The following is a 24232-nucleotide window of genomic DNA, read 5'->3' as shown; positions in this document are numbered from 1 at the left end:
AACTCTACCCCTTTTCCTACCTTTTTGCACTCAGTCATGATTTTGTTGGCTTTGTAGGGTTCTTGAAGCACAGAAGGTTTAGAGTTCAAAATGTGCTCACTTGGGAAAAATGTATGTAAATATTTTTTAGATTTATAGAATGCCTTTTATTTTGAATGATCCAGAAGCACTATTCAAACAATATGCATACAACACCACTGAAATGCAGCCACCTCTAGAGTGAAGGATGGCTACCCTCCAGAAAAGCAAGAGGATAAAATTTTAGCTAAGGACATGGGGGCAAACTCCAACTTTCACAAAAATACCATAGGTTTTTTAGTGTCCACAAGAGATGGACCAAGCTACAAACTTCAGATGCAGGTTACAACCTCTGCAAAGTTTTGATGTGGTTGTTCAGTTTCGAGTTTTGTTTTTACCTATGATAATGTCAGGGGGTATTTTAAATTACACATCAGGGTTTGGATTTTGAACCCTACTTCTACCCTACTTCCTTCACCTCCACATAAAGTTCTGGGCTTTTAGTTTGGGCCTAGCTGTACATACAGAGAAGATAAGCTACTGGTTCTTAAGTTCTCATCTAAAGGATCTTCACGCCCAAAGCAAGTTATATGGTACCTAGTTTATCTAACCCAGAAGGGTGAAGGACTGAGCTGGCCCTAGAAAAATTCAAATGTGAGGTTCTAGGGAGTTGAAAGATTCCAACTCTTATGTCAGTGACTCCTTCCCCACCCTCCACTTTTCAAAAATATTGTCTTTGCTTCCAGTTTTGGCAGCCTGAATATTACTTTGCAAAATTTCTGAAAGCCAACACTGAGTAAGGGGAACTGTTTACTGTCTCTCAGTGATACCTAGAGAAGTGGCAGCCACATTAGTCCAGCTTTCAATTTAGTTCATCTGGTCATATCTGAGCTAATGTGCATGTACAACTGGAGAAGGATTGGGTTCCTATGGCCTCCTCAGATGGTACCTGCTGCTGACATTTAGCTGGCTGCCAGGCAACTGGAGCATGCGTCAAGGACAGTGTGTGTGGGCGGGAGATGGGCCCTATAATTGATTTGCAGCAGCAGCTTATTTTTCTGTGCCTCATAGATGACTTGCCTTGTGCTGCCCAGAAAGCCTGTTGACTAGGCACTGAAAGGGAAGTACAGCAGGGAAAGTAGCTTTTGGGAAGCAGCCAAGAAGCTTGGAAAGGGGCACTCACTGCTCCCTACATCCCAGGACAGCAGAGGTCAGCACAATGCATGGTCTTTTGAGGGATCCTGCCCTCTCAGATCCCAATTCTCTTAGGCAACATATCTAAACAGTGCATGGACAAAGACAGGCTGATAGGTGCGCTGGGGTGTATATAAATAGTCACAGAATCAGGTTACCTCTGGGTCTAGCATGGGTTTTTAAGTGGGCTTCACCTAGGGGAAAGACTCCACCGCAAGGTCTAAAGGTAGATCTGGTTGGCATTCTGCACTGAGTGGCTTCAGTTCCTCCCAGGCACAGCGCAGGGCAGCAGCACACAGTTTGCAAGGGGTGAACTGTGCTCCCTGCAAACTGGAGCCAAGTGTCTCTCCTCCTCTTACTGGGGCTTTCCCTTTACGTTGGGTGAACGAGATGCCTCTTAATAAGGCAACAGTGACCTGGCCTCCTTGGCTTGTGCATTTCTTAGTAGGTGGGAAGCCCACATGCTGCTGCTGAACACTGGTGAGATCATACTTATTGGGGGTGCTGGCTGGATGCTGCATAAGCTCCAGTGCATCATCCACCACCTCCTCCTCCTTTTGTTGAGGGGCCCGAGAAACAACAAGGCTTCCCCCTCAACAGAAGGGAGGGGACACACAACATTCAGCTAAACAGCAAGAGAAATGAAAATAGGAAAAGGAGGATCAAAGGATCCAAAACAAGGGATCCAGAAGGGAACACTGCTTGAAGGAGTCGTCAAGGGATGGAGTTGATCCCCCTCCAAGGAACTTTGCCCAGAGACACACTAGAATGAGTGCTCAGAGAAAGGCTCCAAAGTGACAGGGAGTCTCTCCAGCCATCTTCCTCCTACCCCTGCAAAATGGTCATTTGGGCCAGTGCCAGGAGGAGGCAGAGGAGGAGACCCTGACCAGGTATAGGGACACTGATGGGGTAGGGAAAAGTGCAGTCAAATTTTAGTAACACATTTTGGAGGCGGCATCAGCAGAAGAGGGGCTGCAACTTGGTGCACTGTTGATAAGGGTGTGCCAAGGTTTCCTTCCCACTGCAAGATGCAGGGAGCAGGGGAAATTTGTAAACCACATCAAATCCATGGCTATGCTGATGGCCCTGTCACCCTGTGGAACACAGGCTGGCCCACCAGGGACCTTAACTCTTGTATAGAAATGGCATATCCTGCCACTTGGGATCATGGTGGGATTAGAGGGCTGCAAATACAGTGAGGAGCATAAGAATGTACCGATATTCCGCCAGGTATAGCAGAGACACAGACTTTTTGGATCTAATGCATCCTGCTTGGGTAGTGTGCTGGAGGTCTCAGTGGCCTCACATCAAGCTACAGTGGGCCAGGGGATACAGTCTGGTGGGACGCACTCGCTCACACGACTCACTGAAGATAAGCAAGAGGTGTGGGAGAGGGAAGCTTCATTTCCAGGAGCACACAGTGGGAAATAAAGGGATGAGCAGTCCCATGTACTGGACAAGCACAGTTCAGTCCACACAGTGTCACCATCTGCACTGTATCGGTATGTCTACACTACAGCTGGAAGATAGCCTCCCAGCTTGCACAGACAGCCTTGCACTAGTGGGGCTTGTACTGGCTTGTGCAATATTATCAGACTGGACACTGTGGCTCAGGGTGGAGCTTGGGCTTTCAAGCCCCCTCAATTCCTTCTTAGAGCCCAAGCTCCAGCCCGAGCCACAACAGTCACACTACTATTGTTAGCATGCTAGCTTGAGCCCTGTCTAGCTGGGCTGGGAGGCTCACTCTCAGTTGCAGTGCAGAAAATACTCTACTCTGGTGATGCCAGTCAGGACCAAACTTTGGCACACTAAGGGGGACTCGATCACCTGCACATAAAGATAGCGGTTGGGCATGAGGGGTTCCACAAGGAAGCTCTTGTCCCCGGACAGCCTGAATAGACCTGGTTATAGAGACCAGCTTCCAAGTCCTGGCAAAAGACCAGCAGCTCAGAGAGATCAAGGGAGACCTCTCTGTTGATGTAAGAGCTGCCAGTCATATCAGAGACCTCAGAGGCAGTGAAGGAAGACATGCTCAAATGCTTCATACCAGATTGGATGAACTATTGGAGAGTGAAGCATGGTTATAGCTTTGTATGCATATCAGGTCCTTTCCATGCTCTCCCAGAGAGAGAATGAGAACACCTGAGGAGATCCAGTGTTTCTCTGGCCAGAAAAATCCAAGACTTTCCTCTGGGTATTAGTCACAGGTCTTGGGTCTTGAGCTGGTCCCAAAGTATGGATGGGACTAGTTGTTTGATCCCCAGTGGCCTGCCACTAAGAGGCAGACAGGAAAAGTCCAATCCCTGCCTGCAACCAGTCAGACATTCTGGACTCCAACTCAGTCCAATTGACAAGTGTGGAGGGATGAATGGCAGATATATGTATGCTGAGGTAAAGTACTGACTAGTACAAAGCACTGAATAGTACAGTGCCTAGTACAAAGCACAGGTGGCAGGGAACCCATTCCCAACCATCAGGGCAGAACTCTTGCTAGAGATGACGCTGGTGGAGGAGATCGCTGAGTAGAAGGACTTGCAGGCCTATACTCTCACCAGGTTTTCTGTGTCCTGGGACATACGGGGCCTGTTGGCATAAGCCAACATTACCACCATCATGTCTGGCTCCTGGATCACCAACCTGATCATCTGCCAAGGAAAGAGGAATGGCTCAATGGCAAGGGAGTAAAGCTGTATGGACAGAGGACAGCCCTGACACACCCTGAGTGATGACAGATTTGGCCAGTGGATGCTGACCCAACACTCCACAATGTTGTGCAGCATATGAAAGAACCCCTCAGTGCAGAGATCGAAGCTGAACACCAACAGAGTTTCCATGAGATAGCCTTTTCCTGGTCAGAAGACCATCCCTACACACCAGATGTGTATGACCTGGAGGGGGTGTGTCTAGTGCTCCCCCTTGACCGATAGGGTTATCTCTTTAGATGTACCCAGTGCCTTGCCCAGGAAGCACTGCACTTCTCTTGGTGGGAGTAAGACTATGCATGGTGGAGGCTTGGGTCCTTGAACTCCAGCAGAAGAGTGACAATAGAAGAGCTCGATTTCTCCAGGGCAGAAAGGGGGAATAGGAGAGCCACATTCAGGAGGAAGGTGGCACTGATGACAGCATCACCCTTGCAGTCTCTCCAAAAGCTTGATGGGGATGCAAATATCTCACATTGCAACTGCCCTTCAAAAGCCACTTTGCTGTACATTTTGGAGGCCACCATGATGGCTGAGGGCCCCACAACCCTCACACAATGCCCACACAGAGAAGCAGCTGGTCCCCACGAACAGAAAGCGCTCTGCCAGAATCCGGTCTTCCTGTCAAGGTAGAGAAAGGGGCTCTAGGCAGAGAGGAGGTGGCAGGATAAGTGGCTCTGGCGGATGGTAGCTCTGCAGCCATATGGTCATAAATCCAGGAATACACGGTCCTTGGGTGTGGGTGGAAAGTCTGAAAGAGGTGGTGATGGAAGCATCCTCAGCCCCAGTAGATGGGGTAGCTGTGGTGAAGAGATCTTTCTGGTAGGCCCTTGCTTTTGCCCTTAGAAGAGGAGAAAGTGCTAACAGTGGAGCCTTTGGCCTTGAAGGGAAGGGTGATGACACCAAGGGCTACGGTGACCAGAGATCCTGATTTTGTACGGACAGTCCCGATATTCAGGGCTTTTTCTTATATAGACACCTATTACTCCCCAAACCCCGTCCTGATTTTTCACTCTTGCTATCTGGTCACTCTACCAAGGGGAGAGATGACAATGTTGACCATGGGGTAGAAGCCTCATGGGGAGGATGGGGGCTTGCCATAGTGGTGGGAGAAAAATGGGGGGAGTTAACAAAAATGATAGCAATCCCTTCTTCCTAGAGAGAGCAGAGCCAGCCAGGGAGAAGGGTCCAAACAAAACAACCAAGGGAGTATTAGTGAACTGCCCCTCCTGGCTGCATGGAGATGGCCAAGGGGAAGAGCACAAAGCAACTATGGGGGGAACGAGCTCAGGCAGGGACAGAGCCCGAGGCAGAGGGGAAACAGACTGCGAGAGGGAGCCCTGTGTTCCCAAGAAGGGAAGGGATCTTCGGGGCATGTGGGAGTGGGAGAAGGGGCGTCAAGACATGCATCCCTCCTCACAACAGGGCTGGGGGCAAATCCAAAACGGCAGCGAGGGGACGAAACCAGCGACAAGCCAACTAAACAGGGCAGGGGTGGCAAGGTGGGGATGGAAGAGCAGGACTGGCCGGAGGACCGGGGGGGGGGGGGGGTACAGAAGGTGGGGGGGGGGGGTCAGAGCGCGCGCACTCGCCCTCGCCAGCAACCGCTGCCAGAGCAGGGAACGCTCCAGGCTGCTCCCCTCGCCCCGCGCCTTCTTCCAGCAGCAGCTGCGGCCAGGGTCTGGTTTCGAGACGCCACGCCTCGCGCTGCCGGGGCAGCCTGTGGAATAGCGGCTGAGCGGGCAAGGCGCAGCAGTAGGGACGGCAGCCTCGGGGATAAGCCGCAGCGAGGAGCACGGTAAGGGACGGGAGATGCGCGGGTGATCCCGGCGTACCGGGGGGGGGACAGCGCCGCACAGGGCCTAGCGGGGAGCTCAGCCCAGCCCAGCCTCCCTGCGAGTCGGGGGAGCGTCGGTTGAGTTCCTTTCGTGTAGGCGACGGCTGCAAGGAGGGCGCGGGCAAAGACAGGCCGAGGGGGGAGGTATAAATAGTCACCGAATCGGGTTGCATCTGGGCCTAGTGGGGATTATTAAGGGCGATCCACCTAGTGCCCGGGCCCCCGTGCAAGGTGGAAGGGTCCGAGCCTGCTGGCGCTCGCTCAGTGACCGCGCCGCGCACGATGCAGGGCAGCAGCCGCCGCCGGTTTGCAAGGGCTGGGCCGCGCTCCTTGCAAGCCAGAGAGAGCCCGGCCCCGGGCGGCGCTGCGCGCCACTAGCTCTGCCCCGGGACCAGCTCACTCCGCGTCGCCTCCTGCTGGGTTCGGCCGTTCTATTGGGCGAAGGAGACGCCAGTTAATCCGGGGGGCGCGGCCCAGCCCTTCGGACTTCCGCGTTTCCTGGTACCTAGAAGCTCAGCCCAGCTCAGCTCAGGAGCCGCCACTGGGCGCAGGTGCTGAGGCTGCTGGCTGGGAGCTTCGTTAGCCCCACTGCTGCGTCCACCTCCTCTTCCATCCTAGGCGGTGAAGACCTTGCTGGGAGCATCGGCTACTATTGCTGAGCCAGTTCCTCGTGTTTCAGGGAGCGACAGCCTGACTAGGCGCCTTGCCAGCAAATTCCTGCTTTGTAAGTGTCTGTATTATTGTTTAAAAGCTGCTTTGCTTTAAGTTGCCTTTTTGTCAGGAATAAAGAGAGATCCTGGAGGAGAAAAATTGAAACAACTGTGTTTAAATATATTGGGCTGGAAGAGCTTTCTTGAGGGGCACTCATGGGAATACTAGTAAGTAATCTGATAAATCATTTAATATTACCTGTCCATATAAAATAATAAAACAAGGCTTGGCAGCATAAAATAAATTGCCAAGCAGATGCCACCCTGGGTGGGCTGCAGGAATTACTCCAGATCAACTTCTTGTTATTTGGCAGGATCAGATAAATGCACTACTGGGCTGAAAACATTTCTTCCCTGAGTCATCATCATCAGAAGGCATTTTTATGGGTGAGGGGCAGGAAGGGTTTAACTTGTGCACACTACGGCCAGACCACTTCTTTTGGACTCAGTTACTAAACTTTGTGGTGTGTCATAACTCTGATGGATTGCATTGCTCTTGCTTCTTTGTTGAAACTGTAATGACTTAAAAAACTTTTAGGCAGCAAGTGACTTTTTTTTTTTTGTGCTTCTGTATTTAATTCTGATGTAAGTTCATATTTACAGTTGTGGTTCAACAAAGGCAAAAAACCACTGCAAAGTGCCACTCAGTGGCTTTAAAAACAAATCATGAACAGGATAATACATGTGTTATGAAATTAAGTGTAGTCAGAATTATATAAACCAGCCTTGTATGTTAATCCATTCTTGCAAAAGTTCTCATTTTTACAACCCTAATAGAGTATAATAAATTTCTTGGGGATACTCATCCATTCAGATCACATGATTAAACAGGAATTTCACAGTAGAATGTGTTCTGTAACAGACACCTCAGTTGTTAGACACTTGAAAGTGTTTCAGTTGAAATTTTTTAAATTGAAGATATATAAAACAAATTTGGTAGCTAGCTCTTTTTGCTTTATGTCATCACCCCTTTCAGTAGCTAAGGACACAGGATTTCCTGGTATTCTGCAGTCCTCTTGTTTTATGAAGTGGCATTTTAGACAATTCCCAAAACATTGGGGAATCTGATTTGTTAGCTTTTCTGCTATTTAAGCATTTCACTATAGTTGAGGTATTGTGTCTGCTAAAAATGTATGTTATATGTTGCACTATTTTTTTAAAAAATAATTCTAATGGACAAAAAAGTAAGTGTTCTATTACAAACTAACAAACATAGTAGAACACTGATTGAGTCTTGCTTTCCTATTGGATACCATATAAGTCTAACCGTACAAGTCTAACTGCTAGGAAGATGAATACTGGTCACAGAAAACCATATCCGTGGTAACATGCCTGAACTTTTGAAAATAAAGGGAATTATTTTTATTTTGCACTTTTAAAAAGATTTTCATGGACTAAAATCTTTTGAGTCTGGTATTTCTGTATAGTTAATGATCAGTTGGATTTCCTTGGGCTTTCATCTGTTCTAGCCAGCCACTAACTATGCTGGGGAAATGTTTGGTACTACATACCCTCACTTATGAGTTATTGCCTAGGGTTGGAAAAATTTATCAGATCTACCTTCCATAGGATTAAACCTACTATATAGAGGCAGACAGAAAAGATAAACTTGAAGCTAGCCCCATTCCCCTGTCTGCTGGTAAGAAGCAGGGGCTTCTGTCTTTGAACTTTCACTTTTCTCCACTAGTGGAGCATAAACAGTTGTCTGTCTTTCCTTTCCCCTAGCAGCTGCATTTTATCCATTGTCTGTCTTGTTTTTTGTTATAGGGGGATCTGTTTTCCTCTCAGCCCCAGTGCCTACTGTTGCTGCTTGAGAAAGTGCTATGCAGTAACAGAATGAATTTGACAAGACTAGGAGGTTGCACTGCTTCTACTCAGAATCCTCATGTCAATTTCACACTAATGCTGCTCTAGAAAGCACAGAAGGGTAGCAGGGGTCCTGGAGTTCCTGGTAGACTCAGAGAACACTGCTAATTCACATTTGGAACTTCATCTTCATGACCATAAGGGACAAATTATTTTGATATAAAAATCTTAATTTTTATGGTTCCTAATTTATGAGAGTAAGTTTCCTTGCCTCTTTGACTGGAATGGTTAAGTCTTGGATACTGCTTGTGGTACAGATATTATTGCAGTAGTGACACTGATCTCAGAACCATTCAACTTTGTGATTCTTACTCATACTTAGCATAGATGCTATTCTTATATTCTCTCTCTAATATGTGTATACACACACACTCTCTCTCTCTGTGTGGATTGAAGTTTGAGAGTGTTTGCTGGGGTCTGCTGAGAGCTGGCTGGTCATATGGTGCTGGCTTTCCTTATTTCCAGCTGCTAAGTCACTTTAAGACAGTTAAAATATATTAAATACTTTCCTAATATTACTTTCCCAAGTAAGGATCTCTGCAGTTGCTATAAGATAGTTATGTGATTGTGAATGAAATGGGAGGTGTTTGATTGCAAATGGCAGGAGAGTTTGTCCAGGAGATAATCTCTCTATTTAAATGTGGTCCATCCTAGGAAACTTCATAACAAAATATAGGAGGTATTGTTGATGCTGTATATTAATTTAATATATGTAAAAATGATGAATGAAACAGATGTTGAGATTTAAATTGTACAAATTCAGGAAATCCAGAGATTGACTTTTCACTGGAATTTTAACTGGGTTTCTGGCATGGGCTCTGCGTTACAGGGGGTCTTGGATCATTCCATGATCCCACATGTGAATATGCATAGATTCTACTTAACTGATTTGTACTGGGGTTACGTAGTATATCATCTCAGAATAGTTAGGCCCATCTTCTGATATACTTGCAGAGAGCACTTATCTGATAAGTGTATTTAAATACCTGGGATCAATGGTTGCTGAATATGATACCCTCCTGAGTGATGCATGGCATTGTACCAAAGCTGCTTAGTACAAATGGCAGGAGATGTCTCTGTGATAAAAAGATAGTGTATAACTTTAAAAATGTATAGAACGTATAGAAAAGAGACTTGGCCAGTCACAAGAAAAGAAATCAGTGTGTTCTCCACCACAGAAATGACAATGTTGAGATAGTCAAATGGTTGGACATTCTGATAGGAAATGAAATGAGATTGTGGGGGACTAATGGGGGTTGCCTCAACTGAAGACTAGCTGCGGGAGGTGGTACGGGCATATCTAGTGGAGACCTGGGAATTATATTGATTAGATGGCTCTTACAATGATTGTGGATGGAAGACAGCAAAGGGAAAGGCTAAAGTCTCAGTATATGGACCAGATATCGGTAGGGAGAGTCCAATCTGCATGATAGCAAGGAATACAAGCATGAGTTTTGGAAGAAGACTATAAAAGTTGCTGACCCCAAGACAGGGAAATGGCAAGAAAGAAAATGACTTATCAGATATGCACTGTCATTCACATTTTAGATTGTTCAACCATTTAACTTTTTCACTTTAAAAATCTATTCTGCTCACAGAGTGACAAATTTGATAAGAACCCATTATTTGTTTATGTATTTATAAGTCATTTTCATGCTATAAGATTCTTGAATTCTTCAACATTGTCAACTTATTTATATAGCTATGAAGAGACCAGCCAGATCTTCAATGGGTGTAAGTCGTCATAATTCCACTGGCTTCAATTAATTACCAACTTACACTAGCAAAAGATTTGGCTCTTGGTTCATATTTTCATAAATAGCCTTAAATTGCATAATCACATGACCAAATATTTTCAATATGCACTTTTCAGTGACCAAGTTTTTGTGCCTTCAAAAGACTCATATTTGTACATAAAAGGTTATTGTTGGGCAAGACTGTCTGGCTAATTCTGCTTCTGATGTCACTCTGAATGTGTAGGTGATGATTAACTTTAAAGCACAAACATGAATGTATAACTTCATTTTTTAACTTGTATTGCAGAAGGGTCCCCCGCACTGTTATATTTGAACCATTGCACATTGAAGGACCTACTCATTGTGTTATATTTGCACCAGTTTTCTAACAATTCAAATGATACAACATTAGCTAGTGAAGTATAGGAGCTATGCTTGCCAATGTTTGCTCTTCATATATGTAAGACTCTTGTAACAGGGTTCACTACTTCCTGCACTGCCTCATATCTTATCAGGGAATTAGCTCACCCCTGGTCAGACACTCCTTCCAGTAGTCACTCAGCCCATTGTCTCAACCTCACCCTCTAGGACTGTTACGTGGTCCTCCATCCAGGTAATTTTAGTTCTTCCCTTCTGGGGGACTGGGGGAGGGAGGGAAAGGGGATGGTCTGTTTGCATCTTTCTGCTGTTTCAGACAAATCTGTTCTACATCCAAGGTTGTGCTACTTCCCCAGTGTCTGGTAGGGAAACCCTGACCGTCCCTCTACTCAGGGCTCTATCTTAGATACCCTATGTTCTGCAACTAGGGTCTGTTTACTTCTAGACTTGGTTGTTACTTCTCTGAGCTCTGTCCTACTTTCTCTTCCTGCCTCCAGTACCTCTGGGTTTACTAGCTATCTGAGATGCCTCTGCTTTCTGGGGCTACTATCCTAATCCTGTAATCTCTAACCAAATTCTTCCTGTCAGGAAGTGACTGATAATTATTTCTCCCCCTGTAAGCCCATTGTATGCTTAGCTTCTTAGCTTTATAGAAGTGGCTGCCTGTTCCTGCCCAGGTGAACTTCATCCTTAATTAGGTATTATTGATCCCTGGCTCTCCTCCAGGTGCAACCTATGTAGTTAATCTAGCCTACCTTAACTCCTTCAGGACTCCTGTGGGTGAACACTGCATCACAGGCTTCTGTACTGGGCTTTTTGGCACCAGTGTAGCTGTACAGCATCCGTGTAAAATGGAGCTTACACTCATGGAGTGTATCTACATTAAGGGTTTGCTTTAATGTAACTACATTGATGCAGTTACACTGGTGCAAATTTCCCTATTGTAGATAAATCCTAAAACAGTAGGAACAGTACCTGCAGTGCTACATATTTGTCTGACAACATGGGATGGGGTTTACAAATATCATATTAAGCAAAAAAGGGTTTGTAGGCTAATAGAGGGCAAATCAGCCTCATCCCACAGCATCTGAAGCTGGTGTCATTCTTTGAGGGAGGAGTTAAAAAGGGAGAACCCGGCACAGGTGCTGCGTTAGTGGGAGAAAGAGCAGAATTTGAGCTCTTATTGTGAGGTGAGAAGGTTGGCTGGGACCAAGAACTGGGAAGACTGCTGTCTTATCAAGGCCTTCTTGAGGCCAGGGGTGAGTTTATATTTTTTCATATATAATGTGGATTTCAATGAGTGGAATTTTTGTACTGGATTTTTTGAGTAGAGTCCATGTATATTTTGGACTTTAGAAGAGATGAAATTGTTAATGTGACTTAGTTGAAGGGCTGTGTCATCTCATCCTGGAAAGAACTGGAGGCTGGACAGAGCAGAGGAAGATTAGGAGGAAAACGCAGGTAGAGCCACTAATGTGCGATGCCAAAATGGGGTATGTGGCTATGCAATAATTAAGGAACAGATTAGGCCTATAGTACATTCAGTGGCAATGGTATATTTTTAAGTCTAGTATTATCCAAACAGCTGTCCTATGTCTTGATGACTTATGGAAAAGGTAAAATGTTGTTATAAATGTTCAGCAGTAAGGGGTAATGTGTGTGATATCTAGGTTTGGCAGTTAAGGACATAGTCAAGTGGCAGCCTTGTTTCTATATTTCCATGTATTCCCTTGTGAATGTTATCTTTGTTTCAAATTTAATCTTGGATAAGCTTCAGTTGCTGCATATTTATTTGTATAAGTACATGAGCACAGCAGTAACTTTCATGATTCTTGAAGTAGGCCCTCCTAATCCCTTAGTATGATTCCTGAAGTAGACCCTCCTAATCCCTTAGTGTCATCTAATATATTATGTCTTTATACAATAAAAATATATAAATGAGGAATCTTCTCTACTACTGTAATGGTAAAGAACTATGTGTTTTGGATTATTACTGTAGAATTTCTATAATAAGGATCTTTGTTTAAAAAAAAGTTCCCATTGACATAATAATGGCATGCAGCATTGCTTTGTTAGTGTTCTGAATTAGTGTACTGAAAATTAGTGTACTGAATGCTCCATGGAGGACTAACAGTTAATGTGTCTTTGGGACTCAATCTATCATTAATTGTTGGTTGTTTGTGTTATCATGATACCTAGGAGCCCTAGTCATAGGTCAGGACCCCATTGTGCTAGATGTTGTACGAACAGAAAACAAAAAAACAGTACCTGTCTTAAAGAATTTACAATCTAAGTATAAGATGAGAGAATAGATGAATACAGAGACAGTTCAGGGAATACAAGGAAACAATAAGACAGTAGCATGAGAGGCTATTGGTGTGGTCTCAGCACTGCAGTAGCCTAGCTGTTGTCCTGTTTCTGTAGATTGCAAGGCCAGAAGGGACTGTTGTGATCATCTTGTCTGTCCTCCTGTATATGCCATAGAACTCTCCCACAATAATTCCTAGATCAGACCTTTTAGAAAAACAGCCACTCGTGATTTAAAAATTGGCATTGATGGAGAATCCACCATGATGTTTGGTAGATTATTTCAATGGCTAATTAATCTCACTGTTGACAAATTCACACTGGAAATAAGGTGTAAATTTTTTAGCTTCAACTTCCAGCTGTTGGATCATGTTATACCTTTCTCTGCTAGATCGAAGAGCTCATTATTAAGTATTCAATTCCCATGTAGGTACCTAACCGTCTCTTTGTTAAGATAGATTCAAAGAGCTCAATATATTTATCACTGTAAGGCATGTTTTCTAATCCTTTACTCATTCTTGTGGCTCTTCTCTAAACACTATCCAGTTTTTCAACATCTTTCTTGAATTGTAGGCACCAGAACTGGAAACAGTATTCCAGCAGTGGTTGCACGAGTGCCAAATAAAGAGATTAAATAATATCTTTAGTTCTACTCAAGATTCCCCTGTTTATGCATCCCAGGATCTCATTAGCTCTTTTTACCACAGCATCACACTGGGAGCTCATGTTCATCTGATTATCCACCAGGATCCCCCAATCTTTTTCAGTCACTGGTTCTCAGAATAGTGTCCCCCATCCTGTATTGCCCTTTCTTTGTTCCTAGTTCTACACATTTATATTTAACTATATTAAAACACACATTGTTTGCTTGTGCCCATTTTAGCAAGCAATTTAGATTGCTCTGAATCAGTGACCTGTTCTCTTCATTATTTACCACTGCCCCAGTTTTTATGTCATCTGCAAACTTTGTAAGTGGTGATTTTGTTTTCTTCCAAGTAATTGATAAAAATGTTAAATGGTATAGAGCCAAGAACAGATCCCTGTGGGACCCCACTGGAACACACCTCCTTGATGACCATTCCCCATTACCAGTTACTAATTGATAGGTCTCAAAACTTCAGTTTTTAATCCATGTAATGTGTACCCTGTTAATTTTATATCGTTCTAGTTTTTTAATCAAAATGTCATGCAGTACCAAGTAAAATGCTTAAAAGAAATTTGTCTATTCCATCCACATTGTTATCTTTATCAATCAAACTTGCAATCTCATAAAAAAGAAAAGATATCAAGTTAGTCTGACAGGATCTATTTTCAAAAAGCCCTCGTTGATTTGTATTAATTACATTATCCTTTTAATTCTTTATTAATTGAATCTTGTATCACCCACTCCATTATCTTGCTTGGGATTGATATCTGGCTATAATTACCTGGGTAATTGAATTTAATCTTTTAAAAAAATGGCACATTAGCTTTCTTGAAGTCTAGTGGAACTTCTCCAGTGCTTCAAGACTTCTTGAAAATCATCATGAATGGTCAGTAAGCTCCTTAGCCGGCTCTTTTAAAACGCTTAGATGCATGTTATCTGCACTTGCTGATTTTTAAAATGTCTAACTTTAGTAGCTGCTGTTTAACATCCTTCAAAGATACTAGTGGAATGGAAAGACATGATGAGACCATCATCTGTGTTTTCCCCAAATAGAAAACAGAAATATTTATTGAATACTTCTGCCTTTTCTGCATTATTATTGATAATTCTACCATTTCCAGCTAGTAATGGACCAATACCATTGGCAGGATTTTTTGTTCCTCTAATGTATTTTAAAAAAACTCATTTGTAGTGTCTGTAGATATCACCTTGTCTCTTTTGCTTCCCTATCAATTTTCTACAATTCCTAGCTTCTTGATTTATACTCCTAACTATCAACTTCCCCCTTATATATATATATTTGAATTTGATTATGGATGAAATTACTCAAAGATAAAGTGTAGTGGGAGAAAAGAAGGGGACCGAGGATAGAGTCCTGTGGAATTCAGACAGAAAACTGGGGTGGAAGGATGAGGAGATTCTCTGAAGGATATGCTGAAGAGCAGTTAGAGAGATGAGAAGAGAACCAGGAAAAGACAAAGTCATGGAAGTCCATGGAGGAAAAGATTTCAAGAAGAAGAGTATGGTTGGCTATGTCAAAGGTGGCTTACGGGACAAGGAGAATGGAATACTGGTTCAGAGATTTGGCTAAAAAGAGGTCATTAGCAGTTTCAGAAAGAGCGGTTTGGTTGAGTGTAAGGGGTGGAAGCCAGTTTATAGAGGATCTAGAATGGAATTAGAGGAGAGGGACTCCAAACTGCAGTTGTAAGCGGTGCATTCAATTCCCTTAGAGATGAAAGGGAGATGGGGAGGTAGATTAGGAGTCAAATGCGATCAAGGTTATTTTTTTGGGGGGGGGAGGGCTTTCATCTAAAATTCATCTAATGTTTTCATATAAGAAACTAATCTACCAAAAGATGGCTTACCTTGTTCTCCTCTACTCCTAAAATGTTCCATATCTCTACCAATTTTCCCAGCTTGTCTTCCCTTCTCTCCCTGCCATTCTCTCTTCCTTTGCCCTGGTCACAGACACAAGTGTCTTGTCGGCTCTCGTCCTCTAACCCTCCACTCACCATTCTGATTCCATCCCATCTCCCTCATGCCCATTTTCATTCCCTGTGCAATGCAGAGCTCCTTAATCGCTTAGGCTGTATCTACACTACAGTCCTCACAGTGGTACCACTGTGAGCTGTGCTGATGTAAGGTCTGCTGTGTAGCCTCTCTATACTGACGGAGAGAGTTCTCCCACTGGCATAAATAAACCACCTCCAACGTGTGGGACTAGCTATCTCAGCGGGAGAGTGTCTCCCACTGACATAGCGTTGTCCACACCGGTGCTATTGTCAGTGACGCTTACCTCGGCCACGGGGGTGTGTGTGTGTGTTTTTTTTCCCCACACCCTGACTGACAGGTTTTACCAACGAAAGTGCTAGTGTAGACAAAGACTTGCTCTGCTCTGGCTCTTTCCCTTCCTAACACAAAATGGACACATAGTGTTAACCCCTCTCTCTCAATGTCCAGGTGTATGGGGGAAAACTTAATGAAGAGAGAGAGAAAATGTAACACGAATATTGGGAAGGGAGGGAAGTGAACACAAAACAATTAGAGGAAGGTTGGAAAAAACCAATGGTGAAGCAGATCAGAGAAAAGGGGAAAGAACCTGCTGTAGAAAAGGAAGACAGAACAGATTTCAGCAGATTGAAAGATCAACATAAGAAAATAAGTTAGACCCCTACATAACAGTAAAACAAAATAAATTTTAACAGTTTGAATTTGTTTTAGGGAATTTAACGTGTAGAAGAAGATGGTGTTTTAGACTGAGATATTCTGAATTTATAAAAAGGAGTGCAACTTTGATGTGAAATAATCCCCTCAATACTTGGGGGATGGGAGAAAGGAGGAAAATATGTGTTTGTAATTTTGCCTTTAAACAGTCTCAGCCTTTTCTCTCAAAGCTGAATGTCAAGCTGTTTCCTTCCCTCATGTCCAAATGCAACCCCCTTTCAATTTAAAGGAAAAAAAGTCACTACATGGCTTCTACCCTTGGTTCACAGCAATGTAGAGTGCACCTCATATCTCACTTGGATCCCTGCAAATAACTGTTTTTCTCCAAAATATCAAAAGGCATTATTTCACACCAAAACCCATGATTTTTAACTCAGCCAATTAAATTTAGCTGAAGTTTAATAGTAAAGCAACATAAAAGGTTGGCTTAAAATGTGTGTTGATGCCCCTGAGATTGTCAGTTCCTAATCCATGTTAACCAATATAACTGATTTGTTTTTAAAAAAAAATCACCAAGCAAAACACTTAGTTTTGTCTCAGTGCAATTTCAAAATGCCAAGTGATGATCCACCTAGAAAGCGTATGCTAATGTTAATAACTTTGGTGAAAACCTTTAACTGTAGTTCCTTTACTGGGTGTCTATCCAAATGGAGTATATATAGGTGCATCCTGATTTGATTTTGCCTTGTTAGAACATCATCTTGCCATACATATTTCTATAAGTACTAGTCACTGTTAACTCCATTTTGAAAGGTTCCATAAACTGAGCCCATGTGTGCTAATTAAGGGTCTCATTCCAAAAGATGTTGAACACCTGCAACTCCCACTGACTAGGAGGGGAGTTGCAGGTGCTCATCAGCTTTACAGATGAGGAACTAATTTAGAAAATTTGGAATCCTTCCCTGATATGCCTAAATTACTTATTGTGCAATTACTGAGGGGGTGGTAGATCTGCTCACCTGAAGAGATATGTCCAGTCTTGTAATAAACAGGACCATTTTAACTGTTTTTATATCTCTCAACTTCCTCCTGCTGCATTTATTTGGCTGGAAAAAAAGGCTGAAGCTCTAGGGGAAATGTTAAGATCATAGTAATCAGGGTGGATAAAAAAGCCTGATAAATAAAAACCATGAGATTTTTATTTAAATCAGATTTTTAAATGTAAATCAAATACAGTTTATTAAAAACTATTCAAAATTAAATTTGAAATGACAACTTATGTTAAGGCCTAAAATTATTATAATCTATTAACATTGAATTAAAAATGCAAAAATAATTTAATAGTACATATTTGCTGCCAAGTTTTAAAGAAAGTTCTTCTACTAACCTAGTAGAAGTCAGACTAAGCACCTGAAACCAGAGTATGCATGTATGGTAGACAGAGTGGGCTGTTTCAGCCCCATTCTTACTGCCTTTGAACTAGTATACTGGGTCCCCAATCATGTTCATCTGGAAGGGATTTTTCCCATATGGCAAAACTGCCAGACTGCTGTTTAGATTTTTTTTCACATTCCACCTGGTGACCGGAGTTCTGGTTTTGGGGTTTGTTACAGTTGTAACTTTGGCAGGTTCTAGTGTGGCTGGTGGATTAGAAAGGGACTGACTGATGTCTTTGTAATCCAGTAGGCTGCTTGAATATTGGTCCTAAGCATGGAAGCGAATGCAGAGGTGGGTATGTGTCTGTATCCTCGCTGTGGAGGAAGAGGCAATTTCTCAGGAAGTTAGGCCGGGTCCCTGGAGTGCTTTGAATATCTGGATAGAGAATCTTGAACTGACCTCTATATTGTGTGGTTGGGGGGCAGTGTAGAAAATGGCAAGATGTGGTGATAATCACAGCTCTGTTCCTGAGCACAACCTTTTCTTGGCATTCAGCTTTGTTCCTAGATATGACTTGCAGATAGGTTTTTATTAAACATTGTAGATTACTATTGTGGTCTCTCTGGGCTTTTAAAAGGCCAGTCTTTTGAATGGTGGTAGGTGGTGGTGGTATGCTAGTGGGATTAAGGTGATTTTTAACCCCCTTTTTACTTGCTGGGCATTTCCTTCACAGGGATGACTGGTAAACAGCCATTAATATGTAGGGTTACACTTCAGTCATGATGATGCTTTAAACGTCTGTTAAATTAGACAAAACCATCATAGGTGGACTGTCTCACTCCTATCCTGTCCACCATCACAACTGGCACCGTAATTGGCAGTCTTATTAGACAGGCGAAAGATTGAATAGGCGTGGAGTCTGGGGTAGTCACTTCAGGTCAGGGAAGAAGCACGTTGGCAGGGCAGTGTGAGAGAACTTGCATTGTCTATGCCAGCTCAGTCTATAGGGCCACCAATCTGAAACCTTTCACCATTTTAAATTCACTTAAACATTTTCTTAAAGGAAAGGAAAACAGTATTAAAAAACTAGGCAGAGCTATTAAAACCAATGACTAATTATAGTAATAATCATTATCATGACAATCTGCATGGGTTGTCTATTTTTGAGTCATCTATTTGAGTGACTCATTTTTTGTTAGATATGCTAGTTTAAAATGGAATGCAAGGCAACCAGATTCCATGGTAATGGCCTGATACAGTACTTCAATACAAAACATAATAACAGATTGGATTAATTCTCTTAATTTAATGGGTTTTGCATCTCATACACTGTCTGATGGCAATGTATAGAGCGTGTCACACTTACTGCCAAGCTTTACTGTTTTTATCCATCTGTTACACAAAAGTAGAGGGCTAAGTAGAGTCGTCTTTGATCTTATTTTCCAAAGAGCAAGTGCTCTACCTATGAAACAATTTGAACCTATGGATCGAAGTCCTGGAGTCCTGTTAGCTGTGGATGTGACCTCAGATCCTCTCACTATCCAAGATAAAAACCTTTGTGCTAATGGTATCACCGCCTGAACTCATTCACAGTTACTACAAACTAATTACAGTCTTGAAATACAATTCTACTCTTGGATAAGTCTCCCCAGCTACCCGTCACCTCAAAGGGTGCTGCTTATTCTTAGTTGAGAACAGAATTTGTCACTTGTAGACAAGAATCTATTCAATAAAGGAAGACAGAAAATAGCTGAAACATAAGAAAGATGAAGGCCAAATCCAGATACTGAGCACTGGAGCTAGATTTCACTGACTACTGAGTGTTAACATGGCTGCTCTCTCTTGAGGATCATGCAGTATTAAAGTGGCCTGTGCAATTCTAGCTGGGCACAACCATTTTACAATGCTGCTGGGTGGCTAGAGTCAAATTTGAAGAGCCTTAGCTCACTCTCTGTTCAGTGTTTCAACCAGTTGCCTGGCCAGATCTATCCTCGGAGTCCTTCCCTGCCTCTAGGCTACCAGATACTGGTGTAACTGGCTGGAGAAAAAATGAGCTGGATTAGAATTGAGGCAGAGTTGGACAGGCTGGCCTTGCCTCATGTTACTGAAGCTGTTGTAGACAGGGTGTGGCCACTTTCCTGGACACCAGACCTGCCCTGGTTTTGCTGAGCAGAGTTGAGACCACTGCTTAGCACATGTAACTCCTTCCCCCTCATTCATGCGTAGCTGTTGTTCAAGTGGCTAGGGACAGCAGGACTTGAGCCCACTCCTTCCTTCCCTTATTCATTAAAGTTGTTCTAGTCGCTTTGTTGCTGAGAAAGATGGGGATAGGCACAAATAAAACCATAGGGAGTTTTCTCTGTGAAAAGATCCTGAGATAGGGAAGAAAGATTATCTCTTCTTTGCATCTAATCTGGTTGTTGTCATGTGTTTTAAGGATTCATTTGGATGAATCACCCTGTTAACGATCCCATTCATTAAGGACTTGCTCACTTTAAACTGTGAAGAAGAGGGGAGTCAGTGAAAGAAAATATATAAGCAACTCATATTTGCATTTATTTTTTTCAGTTGGCTTTTTGTGTACAAGGCTAGTAAACAATGGTAGCTAAACAGATTGACAACCCTTGATTGCTGGAATGGACTTCACACTTCATCAGGACAACTTCATCAAGACAAGCTGGCAGTTTGGGTCTGACTCACACACACACATAACCCTCCATTCATACCTTGTTCAGATAACTATCTTATTCATCTAAAGGTTTAGAAAGGTTTGACACAAGATGGAGTACATAGGTCAAAATGGGGGTTTACATTCACAATATGGAGTATGACTGAGAGAAGTTCAAATGTTACATGATATCAATAATAACCATATGGAGGTTGACACAAATAAGGGTATGAATTAAAAGATATGAATTAATCTACAGGGTTACAATTACAATTAAAAGCTATGAATTAAGCTACAGGGTTACAATTACAATTTTATTCCTACACCCCTACATATCTTGAATATCTTTGCATTTTGTATATGTGCCTCCCCACCCGAAGACACAAATTAAAGTAAATCTGATACGTCTTGTTTTGTGTTGAAGCTGCTTGACACTGCACCTTGAAAATGAAAGCAAAACAAGAGCATACCAGCCCTAGTTGTCTTGGCAGTGTTTCCCAGTGGATAGAGTACAGGACTGGGATTTAGGAGACCTGTTCCAGCCCTGCCTCTGCTACTGGCCTACTCAGTGACCTTGAGCAAACTCTGTGCCTCTGTTTCCCATCTGTAAAATGAAGATGATACTGACCTCCTTTGTGAAGTGCTTTGAGATCTATGTGTTAAAAAGTGCTACGAAGAGAGAGGTGGTATTGTTATTACTGATAGTGGGACACAATTTCTCATACTGTTTTAGAAGGCTTCTTGACATCTTATACATTTTTGAACATTTGGGAAGATGCTAGGTTTATTAGATGAGAGGTTGTATACATAGTAGAGAGTAAATCTTTAATTTGTCGGTACAATATAGTAAAGAAGAATCAAAATTGGAATTCAGCTTTAGCTAGTATTTTGTGCATGGTTGAAAGGGCAAATTAATAAGTATCTTTTTACTTTATTTTCTGTTGGAAGAAGTTACATTATTTCACCTCCTTATGTTTGGAAGTTGAATGTTAAAAATATAAATTTTGTCCTGTATGCTAAATAACCTGACTCTATTTTCCCTTTTATGTTCATTTGTTTTGGTTTTTTTTATTTCCTTGCAAATTTAAAAGATATATTTTTTTTGGAGATCTACCAATAGTTGTAAGTTTGAATTATTTTCCCTGTGAATTTTTATTGATACTAAACTAGTTCCCTCAGCAGAATGCTTTGCTTAACCCTTAGTGTGACAGATTGAACTATGCTTCCATAATGCAAATAACTGGCCACAGGCTGGCTCTGTGAGACTGAAGAGTTTCAGTGCTCCTCAGTTTGATCTAACGTCTGTAGAAATGAATGGAAAGACTCCCATTGATTTTATTTGGACTTTGGATCAAGGTAATAGATTTTAGGGTGGTTCTGTTGTGCCAGTATAATTTGCATTTGGACAAGAGATTAAGAACAAGACACAGCGGTGGTTTATGATTTCAAGACTGTAGTCAAAGTACAGTACTCCAGTTTCCTGCTCAGGCTATTAACTGTTCGAAATATTTGGGATATAGCATAATAAGCCTGTGTCTGACGCATAACTTTGTGTACATTTTGCAATATGTGCCTTATATAGTAACTGATTTATTGTTGTAGTCCTTTTAAAATCAATGCAAATAGTTTAAAAATTTGTCAGCACAAGCAGTCTACCTCAAATTTGGGGGAGAATCAAATTTTCTCTCAACTTCCAATAGATGTCTTTTTAATGTATACTTTTCTAGCACATACATATTCAGAGGTGCTGGAACTAGGGGTTCTGGGGGTGCTACTGCACTCCCGGCTTGAAGTAGTTTCCATCATATACAGGGTTTACAGTTTCGTTCAGTGGCTCTCAGCATCCTGAGTATAAAAATTGTTCCAGCACCACTGTACATATTTACTATCAGATGGTTCTTTGCAATGCATAGTTTATTTTTCTGATTTCAGTATAAATGACCATAACTATCATCTCATGCTTTGTGGGTCATCTGCCCCATCTGTGCCCACAATAGCCCTTACTTTAGAAGATCCTTTTCTGTGTCTGTATGTGCGCCCCATATATAGTTCACTCTGCTTTCAGTTGGCCTTTATACTTCATTGTTAATTCCTTAGCGAGATGTCCTGTCATCAGCAATCAGCCAAAGACCATAGTTTGTTATACAACTTCTCTTCCTGTTACACACACAAGGCTTGTCTTCTCTGCTAAAAACAATTGCTTTTTTCCCTTTTCGTACATTGGGGTAATGAACATGCATGGGTTATACTGAGATTAAAATATACAGTGAAGACCAGGCATTTTTGTTTTACCATAAGGTAAACTTGTGGTGGTCCACTCCAGGTGGGGGTACTGGGTTGACCGTGGTGAATATACTTCATGGTAAAACAAAGTGCCTGGTCTTCACTGTGGGTTGTGTGTGTGTGTGTTTTTTTTTTTTTTTTTTTTTTTTTTTTTATTATTTGTGCCAGTTTAAGTATGTGGACAAGTTTCACTAATAAGAGTCTGGAGGGGAAAAGTAAATAATGCTGTACCAATTGTTGTGCATGGGCTATAAAAATGTCTCATCGATGATTTTCAAGAAATATCTTTTGATCAGGGGCTTTGGTGGGTTTTACTAGTACTGTGATGTTATTTTCAAGCTCCTTTACTGCTACATACCAAGGAATAAATGGGTTCTTTGGGTGGTAGAATTTGATTTGATTTCATCGTTACACAATAAGCCCTTTATTAGCATTTAAAACCACCCTGTTGCCATATAAACTTTTAACTTAAGAACTAAATAGTTATGGAGCAAGTTGTATGAAAGTATTGATGGTGATAATAGAAAAGGCTTCAGAATCTTTCAAATTTGGATGTGCAGTGAGTTTGCATGACAATGTTTCTTCATAAGTCAGTGGTAAAATTGATTCTCCTAATTGTGTGAAGATGCATTTTTCTTGGTAAAATAGATGAGTAAAATTTGCTTTGACTACCATGTGATATTTCTCACAAAATCTGGCCTTTCAATGTATTAAATATACTGCAGTAAAGAGTTGTGTTGAGATGCCAGTCCTCCAGGGCCAGCACTAGGTACTTTGTCATTTTAAGCCTCTACTACCTGGTTGTGGTGGCTGAGAATGGGGGAAGTGATGGTAGGAAGCTATTCCAGCTGATGGGAGAAGGTGCCCAGACCAGAGGCATACAGGTGTGGTGGGTCTTGGTCAGTATACTACTGCTCACAAAGGATCAGTGCTAGGGTATCCTTAGAAGGGGATGTTCTAGCTGGTAGATAAGGTGGGGCTGGGCAGGAGCAGCCTTTTAAAATTAATACATTTTTAATTAAAATGTTAGGTGCCATCCTATCTAGCCTACCCCTGACAGTGACCCAGTGATTCCCTTAGCAACTACTACGTTCCAGACTTAGCATATACTGGGTAAGGGTAGGAAAGAAATAATCTCTGTAGAGGTATGACTGTGTCATCCACATAGGTTTTAAATTTTAAACAGTAGCACTAAGCTATTTGTCTGGCTAGTCACTATGATTGTGTGTAGGTATGTGTGTGAACAGTTAATTGAGTCTGATTTTGCTTCCTTATTTTATGCAGCATTTACAGACACAAGCCACAGAAAACTATAGAAAAAAATATACTGATAGGGATCTTGTGCTTTTTTTCTTCGTATATATCCGATGATACTTCCTGTCTGATAAGGAAAAATTGTAGATCTAGGCTGATGCACAAAGAATTGTGTAATCCATAATGCGGAAAATGTTAAGGTAAGTTATTGCTGTCAACTTAAAAAAAGTAGACCTTTTTTGAAAATAACTGGGAAAATGTTTGTTAAAATAGCCTAATACGGTGTTTCTCAATTAAATTTGGCCACGGAACCCTTTTGAACTCGATAAATAATTGCGGAACCCCCCCCCAAACTCTTAACAGTATTTTTTACATATGGGGCCAAAAAAAAGTCAAAATAAGCAAATTATATAACAAATTTCAAACAACTGGGTCAGCATTTCTCACTTACATTTTCCTTACACTCGATACTCTCCGCTGAAAAATCCAGGACATCATCCCTTTTTCAGCAGCGCGGTGAGCAGCTGCTCACGGAACCTTAACGGTGTTCCCGCGGAACACCAATTGAGAAACACTGGCCTGATAGAATGTGCTG

At 42.2% G+C, this 24232-nt stretch overlaps 1 protein-coding gene across 3 annotated transcripts in view; it reads left to right on the top strand.

The window, feature by feature from the left end:
• Positions 1–5590: 5590 nt before the first annotated feature.
• Positions 5591–24232, top strand: part of GPD2 (glycerol-3-phosphate dehydrogenase 2) — a 129738-nt gene continuing 111096 nt past the window's right edge. For 2 of the 3 annotated variants that reach the window (XM_067549426.1, XM_067549424.1), the window contains exon 1: positions 5591–6472. The gene's annotated coding sequence lies outside the window, so the exon portion shown is untranslated. Of the gene's footprint in view, positions 6473–11561; positions 11698–24232 lie in introns of those variants that run through there. The other variant, XM_067549425.1, reaches the window with a different exon arrangement.

Source organism: Emydura macquarii, unplaced genomic scaffold, assembly GCF_026122565.2.
Source record: "Emydura macquarii macquarii isolate MOO-44397 ecotype Brisbane River unplaced genomic scaffold, CSIRO-AGI_Emac_v2 contig_1253, whole genome shotgun sequence".
NCBI lineage: Eukaryota > Metazoa > Chordata > Testudines > Chelidae > Emydura > Emydura macquarii.
This window is presented reverse-complemented; position numbering and strand designations above follow the sequence as displayed.